Source organism: Pseudorca crassidens, chromosome 9 (genome assembly GCF_039906515.1).
Source record: "Pseudorca crassidens isolate mPseCra1 chromosome 9, mPseCra1.hap1, whole genome shotgun sequence".
Lineage (NCBI taxonomy): Eukaryota > Metazoa > Chordata > Mammalia > Artiodactyla > Delphinidae > Pseudorca > Pseudorca crassidens.
The window spans coordinates 104,236,452-104,244,905 of NC_090304.1; the positions used below are offsets into that span (position 1 = coordinate 104,236,452).

Consider the following 8,454-nt stretch of genomic DNA (forward strand, 5'->3'; position numbering starts at 1 on the left):
TGTCCATCTCCTATTTCTCTGAAAACTCTCATCTCCTAATTAAGCATAACGCTTTCAGGTTCTTTATGAATTGACAGAGCTCAACTAACCTTTCTTAGAACACTAAAAATGGACTCTTGCTATTGTAATATTACGAGTCACTCACTAATATCTCCTGAAAGAGACAAAGAATATAAGATGGTTTTAAAATGCTGAACCATAACAATCAGGGGATAAGAGTGCCTCGTAGACTATTTTATGTTTCCTCCTCCTGGAAACAAATCCCTCTTCATCGCTATGCTGGAATGGCGCTGTCAACACTGGGCAGAATGGTGCTATCTGTCATAAACATCAAGGGAATACATTAAAACCTGTCCAGGAATTTTATGAGCACAATGTCAATCCTAGTCTCTGAAACTTTTCAGAAACTAATGCTCTGTTCTTTCTAATGTGGGAACATCTTTTGGAAAACTAAAGGTAACATTCAATCAGCTGTTTGACTGTAGAAGTGGCCACAGCCTTGTCTTCAAATGCCATTCCTCAGATCCTCTATCGAACCATGAAATTCAGCAAATAACCACCATTGTCCTTCAGACGTACTCCAGGGCCACGCACATAGTAGGCACTCCACAAATAACTAAATAAAAAATTGGGATTTTTATCTAGCTAGCTGGTATTGAAGAGCTGCTCGGCCCTGTATTAGGTGCTATGGTAATTCCAAAAGTGAGAGTAATTCACTTTTCTTCTTTACATAGTTATTTTTCTAGTTGATGAGATGAGAAAAATGATGACCTTGCTACTCAACAGTGGGGTCCTCGCAGACCAGCAGCATGGACAGCACTTGGGAGCTGGTAGAACTACAGAGCTCAGGTTCCACTCCACGTGGTTCATATGCACGTTAAAGTTTGAGAAACCCTGGTGTAGGTAATGTATTATGGGTACATAAAAGATGAAGAAATGACTTACGGAAGGATGCTAAGGGAAAACTTCAAGAGAAGGTGGCGCTGAAATGGGCCTTGAAAAATGGGTAGCTAGAGGTATGCACAAAGATTCAGAAGCGAGAAAACAGTAGATTAGAGAACAGGGAATAATCCAATAAGCAAATAGATTGTGGGGAAAACGGGAGATGAAATTGAAAGATATTTTAGGGCAGATTATCATACCAAAAGCTTGGGCTTTTGTAGTATAGATATAAAAGCATGATTGCTTGAGTTTTAAATAGTAATAATAATACTAATAGTAAAATTAACAATAATACATTAATAAAATTAAAGTTGTAGTATAAAAAATTGGAATTGTTTTCTTACTAAGAAACTAGAAACAAAAAAGAGCAAGCTGCAGGAATGATGTGAAGCATCTTGGCTTCACGAGGGTGGCTATAGCAGAGGTCATGGTATATGAGACTCTTGGCCACGTCGAACCCAGAGAAGACCTGCAAGCTAAATGTCAACTCTTACCCCATGGTGGCTGCCAAAGAAATCCTTCAGGAGCCTAGAAGTTTAAAGAGTTACTTTTCAACTCACAGTGTGTGGAGTTATGTCAGATATAATCTAGAATTTAGATATGGTTCTGGGTCTTAAGAAGCTCTCCACAAAACTGAGAGATGCTCTAAATATAGAGATAGCTATTGAGAGAATGAATGGTGCCAGGAGAGTTTTAATAATGCCCTTTAACATTGAACTAAAGCACACCAGCTGCCAGAACTCTCTCAAATCCAGCGAGCAACTTCTTGCACTATGTCTGATGGTCATTTTTCACAGTGAGGTTTCATTTGTTCTATTGCCCAAACTGTAAGTTTCAAATTTCCCAGCATACTGCTAAACAGCTTCCTGGCATACTTATATAAAGAGGGATTTTGTAAAGTCAATGAATTTGGGAATTGGAAAAATCTCATGAAATCTGCCCATTTTCTTTTTTTCTTTTTTTAACATCTTTATTGGAGTATAATTGCTTTACAATGACGTGTTAGTTTCTGCTTTATAACAAAGTGAATCAGTTATACATATGCATATGTTCCCATAGGTCTTCCCTCTTGTACCTCCCTCCCTCCCACCCTCCCTATCCCACCCGTCTAGGTGGTCACAAAGCACCGAGCTGATTTCCCTGTGCCATGAGGCTGCTTCCCACTAGCTATCTATTTTACGTTTGGTAGTGTATATATGTCCATGCCACTCTCTCGCTTCGTCACAGCTTACCCTTCCCCCTCCCCATGTCCTCAAGTCCATTCTCTAGTAGGTCTGTGTCTTTATTCCCGTCTTACCCCTAGGTTCTTCATGACCTTTTTTTTTTTTTTTTTTCCTTAGATTCCATATATATGTGTTAACTGAGCCCAGAGAGGTTAAGTGTTTAGCAGAATGATAAAGAACTCCAGGTGACAGCCTATGCATTGACCGGGAGTTCCTTACTGAGTGTGGGTCATGGGCAAATTTCTTTATCTCACAAAGTCTTAATTTCCTCAACTCTAAAATGGAGATAATGATACCAACCCTTTCAGAATTATTGAGGAGGGTTAGAGAAAATAAAACCCTTGCATATTACTTTATACATGATAAAATGGTCAATAAATAATGGTTATTATTATTGTTGTTGCTATTTTATCACAGTGCCTGGCATTAGTAAGCATTGACTAATTAACAGTCATAGTGGTTTTTATTCATTATTATTTTACTGCCCAAAGTGGCAGAGGTTATTTATTCAGATATTAGAACCAGAACCCAGATAGCCTATATCCCTTACCTCTTTTTCTAAAAGACTTGCATTTAAATAATCAAAAAAGGATTCCCTTCCATAATCATAGGTTGAGTAGCCTAATCAAGAAATTCACAGGAGAAAAGTGCCACAATTTCTATTGAATGGCAGTCTGTTTGTACCATTGTTATGCCTAAAACCAAGAAGTAAGCATTCTTCTTACAGTGAGGAGCAAACTCATTGAAAGATTGCATAGCACATATGGGGAAATATTGCAGCTTCCTGAGATAACCCGATATCTTTTTGATAGAAATGTGAATCTTCCGTGGAGTAACACTTTGGCAACTAGATATAAATATAAGGAAGTTATAAGCTGCAACGGAAAATATTGCGAGAGGATTTGTTTGTTGGGTTTTGTTTAAATTTGTTTTGTTTTGTTTTCTTCTTTTTCTTTAGAACGGTGCTTCCCAAACTGATTTGCATAGGAATCATGTAGGAATCACCTGAGAATCAGGTTACAAGGCAGAGACTGACCCAGCAGGTCTGAGGTACAGCCAGCCTGACGGTCTGCACTTCCAACAGGATACCCGGACATGCTCATTTTGAGTAGCGAGGCAGCGTCTGGATCACTTGGTTAAATTCATGAGTGGTTATAACAAGAAGGTGTTTGGATGGCAGAGGCCACCGAGGAACAGGCAAGAAGAATCCGGGCCACACGCTGAGCAGAGGTTTGATTTTTATCTTAGCTGCGACACAAGCCCAGCCAGGGAGAATGTGCAGCTCAGCACCCGTGCCCACCTCTCAAGCCACGTGCCAGGTAATGGCTGCATCTGACAAGGCTTCCTGCCTTTCCTAAGAAGCCAGGGTTTGAGTTATTTCACCTCTTATGTCAAGAAACTGGCATCACTGCTCTTCCCCTACCCCTACCGAGAGGAAACCTTTTGGATTAAGGATCACTGGAGAGCACCAAAAGGCACTATATTTTTCACAATTTTAAGGGACTTAAATCTTTTGGAAATTCTTTGTACTATGTTTTGCAACTCATTATGCACCTAAAATTATTTCAAAATGAAAAGTTAACACATTTTAAAAATGCACAAAAGACTAAAACCCTGGGAGTTTCTACTTTCCCACATCTCTTGAAAATACAGATTGCATTTCCCTCATTGAGAATATTTTCTTGACATCTTCACTAAAAGTTTGCTGCTTGACTTCATTCTAGTAAGTACTGTCCAAACTGTGCCCTCTGTTTTCTGGATGCAGCACACCAGCACGTGGTCAGCAGGAATATGGAATCTACCCTCTTCTCCGAGAATCAAAATTGATCAAAAAGTATCCTTCCCTCACTGCCCTAGGTAACTTTTTCTTTTCCATCTGCTCTCCCAAAGCATTCACAGACTGCATCACATCACTTAACAATTATCTTTTATTTTTAATCTCTTTTCAGGTAACATCTTGCCTCCTAAAATAAATTATGTTGATTCTTTTTTAAAATGAAACATATATTTCTCCTTCTGTGTCTGTCACAGCACCCCACGAGGCTGGGCACAAGGGAGAAATTCAATCAATATCTGTCCCATTAAGGGATAGATTTGCTAATCCCATCAACCTGACCTTGTAGCCTTTCTTCAGAGTCTGTGTCTTTCTAACAATGAATCATTAATCCACAGATTCCCCTTTGGAAAATTGGCCTAAGCCACGGTATTCTCCCAGATAAGCAAACCATCACTCTAAGCAGAAAAATTTAGCCTAAATTTGTGTAAGTGCCTCAAAGCTACTGAGGTTCCTATGAGATATGACTCCAGCCACAGCTCTGAACTCACATGCCTTTGCTTCTAATCAAGTCCCACCACCAACCAAGTCGTTCATGGCACCAAACCTCGGAGTCCTCATCTGCTACATGGGGATAACAAGACAGCCCACCTCACAGACTTCATTGTAGATTAAAGAAGGAACCCATGCAAAGCACCAAGGGCCCTGAAACATACCAAGTGCTCAGTAAACTTCGGGGATGAGCGTCCTTCCTTGGGTGGAGTGGAGAAGACCAGGTATTATATCCAGAGAATCATCTAGATTAAAAAGTTTGAGTTCCCTAAAGCTACATTTTCAGTAGAGCAGGGACAAAGAAGATGAAGGGCAAAAGAATGAGTTGTCTTCATACCTAAGGTGGCCCAGGATTGCAAGACCTCACAGGATTCCCCTCAAATGCCACTAACTTGCTGTTCACCACATTTATTTTGCTCAAATACTAAGTACATTTTAATTCCCATAAAGAAGGAAAGAGAGAGACAGAGGAGGGAGAGGAGGGAGAGGAGGGAAGGGGGAGAGGAGGGAGAGGAGGGAAGGGGGGAGGGAGAAAGGATGCTCCAGCTCCCTTCTGCTGGTTGATGCAGAAGTGGGAGTTTTGAGTGGGTAATTAGAGAAGGAACATTGTTGTGGAAAACAGATCTGATCACCAATCAATAAAACCATGAGGAATGGCAAACTTTAATCAGTAAGAAATCAAGCAAACACTTTGAGGCAATCAACAAGGGAAATGGCTGTGGCAACTGCTTGTTTCCAGAGCATTTGTTTGCCCTCCAACTCACCCTCCCTGGGCACCTGCACCCACACACCCAATTTGTTACAATGTTACTTCAGACTGTCCCTCAGCCTTATTGGCAGTATTCTATTCTTCAAAGCTCTATGCTATTTACAACTATTCTCTCATCTTCATGAGATAGGTGGAGCACAAATCATTATTCACATTTCTTTCATTATTCACATTTCAGAGATGAAGAAAATAAGGCACAGTCACGTCAGATAACTTGTTCTGGGCTTCCCTGGTGGCGCAGTGGTTGAGAGTCCGCCTGCCGATGCAGGGGACAGGGGTTCGCGCCCCGGTCCGGGAGGATCCCACATGCCGCGGAGCGGCTGGGCCCGTGAGCCATGGCCGCTGAGCCTGCGCGTCCGGAGCCTGTGCTCCGCAGCGGGAGAGGCCCGTACCGAAAAAATAATAACTTGTTCTCAGTTCCAAAGACAGTCTCTAACAGAACCCAAGCACACTCTACTTTCCTTACTCCAAAGCCAGAGCTGGTGCCAGTTCTGACCCTCATCTCCTTTGAACTCCATTATCATCTGAGGCAGGGAACTGGCCCAGATCCATGCTGTCAACCCGTTCTCCAAGGTCACAGCCGACTCATGTTGAAGGGTTACACCCTGTTACCCACCCTCCCCTAGGCTCTACTCTTGGACCTCTTCGCACCTCTAACAAACTAGCACCTCGGTGTAAGGAGCCGGTAAGGCAAAGATGCCCTCTCTGTAGTCAGGCCCTCAGCTTCCCACGTACATCCTCAGCGGCAGAACCAGGACGGAAGAGGCTGCCTGGCCGCCTGCACTGTTTGTTTTTTCACTACTGAGTTGGCAAGGATGTTGATTTACAATTAGAAGCAGCACGCTTCTTCAAATATTAATATTAATAACTACAATGTAGAACACATGAAAAGGTCTTTTCATCTTCAAAGCACTTTGCAGACATTAACTCATTAGCTCTCCCTCCCCTCCCTTCAGAAACAAGACGTAAGGAAGAATCTCCACAGTGATAGTGGCCACCCAGAGCCCTCCCTGCCCGGCCCACGCCTGCAGAAGCAAAGGGGTTTCTCTTTAGATAAAAAGAAGGCAGGTGCTGCCATCCAGAACCATAGTTGTTGAAAGAGTCAGAGCGCTAGGCATTTTACAGATGAAATGGAGCTATCAGAGTTACCGTTTTTAGAACCTGGATTTCCTGTTGTTTAACAAATATCTCTCTTTTCAGTTGCACGGTAATGGTATGAAGTAGGAGGGAAAATGGCCTTGTGACTTACAAAAAACAAAAATCTTACCCAAAAGGTAATAAGGAAAACCTGCAATCGAATGCCTTGATCTTGGTAACCCAGCATCTTTTGAATAGTTCGCCTACATGAAATGCAACTTTAAAAGGGGGTAACAGAGATGTTTTAATAGCAGAGGAAAAGCCCCCAACAAAGTGAGATTGCCAGATATAAAATAACCCATGCAGGAGAGCGGCCCTCCACACCCCCTGCTTGTCCATAGTGTTGCCCAAGGATTCAAGCTCTGTGGTGGAGGTAAAAATGACCCTCCTTGACTTTCAGAATCCCCCTGCCTCAGGTACAAGTCCCAAGGGAAAAGTACAGTCCCTTGGAAAACTGTGAGTCACAGGACAGGGAAAAACACCAAAAAGGCTAGTTTGACCTCAAATCCGTAGCAATTTCCTCAAAATAAGGGCAATTAATTAAGCTACTGAGGTTAAAATAAAAATTTAAAAAAATTTAAAAGTAAAACAATGGCTCACTAGGAGTGTAAGAGAAGAAAGGAAAGAAATGTCAACATTTAACAACAGCTTTATTTCTTTGGAAGGGCTCCAATATGTGAAGAAAATTCAGTTTCTGACAAGTGCTCGGCGAGTGCCTAAAACGTGCATATGCTTTTGCTCTTACAAAACAGGGAAGAGAGAGAAAAGGTCTTGATTTCAGACTACTCTAACAAGGTTAGGAAGTATTTTTGAAAATGGTTATTAAACAATTGAATTGAAAATACAGAAAAATGTGAAAAGAGAAAGCCGCTTGTATCCTGAAAGTCCCCATCAGTTTACCGGTTAATTCCACCAAATGAAAAAAAAAAAAGGAAAAGGAAAACGGACTGCAAAGTTTTAGGCAGAAACTCACACCCCACTTACCACTTTGCCGGAGAAACTGGGTGAAGAGTAGGTCCTGAGTGAGCTTCCCTCAATGTCTGTGGTCTCTTTCCAACTACCTGCGGGAATCCTCTGCTCGGAGGCTAAAGAGGATGCAAAGACCATAATGTTTCTAATAGAGCTGCCTCCTTAAATTAGGGGGTGTGGTCAAGCCCAGAAAAGCTGGAAAAAAGGCAGTGTTCCACTGGCCCCTGACTCCATGGAGGCAGCCACTAGGACAGGCTCTGTGGTCTAGATGGAAAAGCAAATCATGTTACTGGTTAAGGTAACACCGGATCACAGCCTTAATTTATATCATTGAAATTACCCTTCTGTTAAATGTAACTCAGCCACCGAAAGTAGCCGGGAGGGAGACGAGCAAAAGAGAATTCCCTCAGTGGGATAACTCGTGTTTCAGCCTTTGCCATTGCTTTAGATTTACCCTCTACTGAATATTTGAATATTCATGACTCACATTTCTTTGACCTTCTCCTCCGAGCCCTCATTTAACCTAGGTCAGGGGTCAGGAGAGGGCTATAGCCTCAGGGCAGGAAAGACTCAGAGAGCAGACTGTCTACCACCCCATCACCTGCTGGGCTTATCTCTAGTAACCTGGCTTATCTCTAAAAACAATAACGTGATGTGAAGTGTGATGTTTCCTAAGGAAAAAACTTAATTCTAAGGAAGAATTAACTCTCTCAAAAATGAGAGCTGGGGGGCTTCCCTGGTGGCGCAGTGGTTGAGAGTCCGCCTGCAGATGCAGGGGACACGGGTTCGTTCCCCGGTCCGGGAAGATCCCACGTGCCGCGGAGTGGCTGGGCCCGTGAGCCATGGCCGCTGAGCCTGCGCGTCTGGAGCCTGTGCTCCGCAACGGGAGAGGCCACAACAGTGAGAGGCCCGCATACCGCAAAAAACAACAACAACAACAACAACAACAAAAATGAGAGCTGAGGATTCTGAAAATTAAGTCTGGCTTTAGGTGATCTCTAAAATAGATTAGTTGTAGTGACTCTGATTCCTAGTCCCTGGTGCAGGAATAAAAGGGCAGAAACATTCATATATTCCTCATTTAGAGA

General features: G+C 42.5%; 1 protein-coding gene across 1 annotated transcript in view; it reads right to left on the bottom strand.

The window, feature by feature from the left end:
- ETS1 (ETS proto-oncogene 1, transcription factor) overlaps window positions 1–7,411 on the bottom strand; it is a 128,549-nt gene extending 121,138 nt beyond the window's left edge. The window contains exon 1 of the mRNA XM_067751550.1: window positions 7,382–7,411. The gene's annotated coding sequence lies outside the window, so the exon portion shown is untranslated. The remainder of the gene's footprint in view (window positions 1–7,381) is intronic.
- Window positions 7,412–8,454: the final 1,043 nt, after the last annotated feature.